The following is a 1636-nucleotide window of genomic DNA, read 5'->3' on the forward strand; positions in this document are numbered from 1 at the left end:
ATTAGATATATAATAATTTATATGTATTTTTTTTATAAATTTGTTTTTTAAGAAATTAATTTTAAAAAAATAACAAATAAATCTTTGACCTTTTAAAATTTTGATAAATAAAGTTCTCAAAAATTTTAATTACAAATACATTTCTAATATTTATAAACAGCGAAAAGATATGTCTCTCCGTTCATTTGTCTCTCCTAAAACAAACGGAGATGGCTGACACTCACATGTCCATAATGGAATTACGTGTCTATTATTGTGCTAAAGTGTAATCTCTCTAAAAAAGTTAGAAGATAAATAGATCCATGTGCTCCCAAAACGGCGCCGTTTTGAGAGCTGCCTTAAATCTTCAAATTCTAGTCAGACTCCATTGCAGTGCCGTTCATCAAGTTTAGAGATAATCCCCTTCTCAATTCAATCTCAACACATAAATAACATTGTCATTGTTATGCTAAACCAGAACTCCGTTTACAAAAACTTAATCTTTAGCTGCTTTCTTGTAATACAAACACTAAAAGATTTAACCTTTTTACATCTGTTGCATGGAATTAAATCCTCGCATTTTGAAATGAAATCAATGCTTCACTTTCAAGAAGGGAGCTTCTCTCAAAAGACCAATGCTTCGCTTGTCTCACTGGAAATCCCATCGACGACTGTTGGTGGTGCGACCCAAACTGGTGAACAAACCGACAGAAGCTCACCGATTGTGGCATCTGGTTCGGGAGCAACGCAATGGGTAGAAAGGCGGCCAGATCTGCTAATGAAATAGGGGCGGCAAAACCAAGGTTTTCAGTCCCTTTTCATGGGTAAATCGGCTATGGTGCCCCGAAGTGGGTAGGAGCAGGTTGAGTTCGTATCGTTGTGGAGCAATAGTCACATTCACCCTTGGAACGTGGAACGTCTTTGAGGAGAAATCCTTTCTTGAAGTTCAACAAGCTTTAAACAGCTACAAGATGGTGAACGGTCGCAACGCCAATGTGCACGTCACCAGTCACAGCTACATCATGTTCAAGTACGTCTCGAAAGTGATCATCCACAATATCCACATCCACGATTGCAAGCTAAGCCCTCGGGCAACACCAATGTAAGAGCTTATCCAACCCACATGGGGTGGAAAAGGAGCCTTCGACGATGACAGAATCTCCATCTTCGGGTCACGCAAGATCTGAATTTGACTAGAATTTGAAGATTTAAGGCGACTCTGAAAACGGTGATGTTTTGGGAGCACAAGGACCTATTTGCCCATTAACTTTTTTGAGGAGATTATACTTTAGTACTGTAACAGACATAGCTCCGTTATGGACACGTGAGGGTTAGCTCAGCCATCTCTATTTGCTTTAAGAGAGGCAAATGGACAGAGAGACGTATCTGTCTGTCGTTTGCAAACTTCAAGGATGTATTTATAATTAAAATTTGTGAATGATCTATTTGTCAAAGTTTTAAAAAGTCGTTCGGGCCTATTTATCTTTTTTCTTAATTTTGTAATATAGTATTAGAGATTTTATGACAAAAAAGTTTAAAATTTGATATTTAGTGATTTGAAAAAATAAATTAATATAGGACAAATAAAAAAGTGAAAATAGAACTTATACAAAAAATTTAACAAATAAAAAGAAAGAAAACTCTTGTTTGAAATCAA

The 1636-nt window shown here is 36.3% G+C and overlaps 1 protein-coding gene across 2 annotated transcripts in view; it reads left to right on the forward strand.

The window, feature by feature from the left end:
• The window catches only part of LOC107610596 ((+)-delta-cadinene synthase isozyme XC14-like), a 7846-nt gene that overhangs the window by 3742 nt on the left and 2468 nt on the right, over positions 1–1636 (forward strand). The window lies entirely within an intron of this gene.

This window comes from Arachis ipaensis, chromosome B08 (assembly GCF_000816755.2).
Source record: "Arachis ipaensis cultivar K30076 chromosome B08, Araip1.1, whole genome shotgun sequence".
Taxonomy (NCBI): Eukaryota; Viridiplantae; Streptophyta; class Magnoliopsida; order Fabales; family Fabaceae; genus Arachis; species Arachis ipaensis.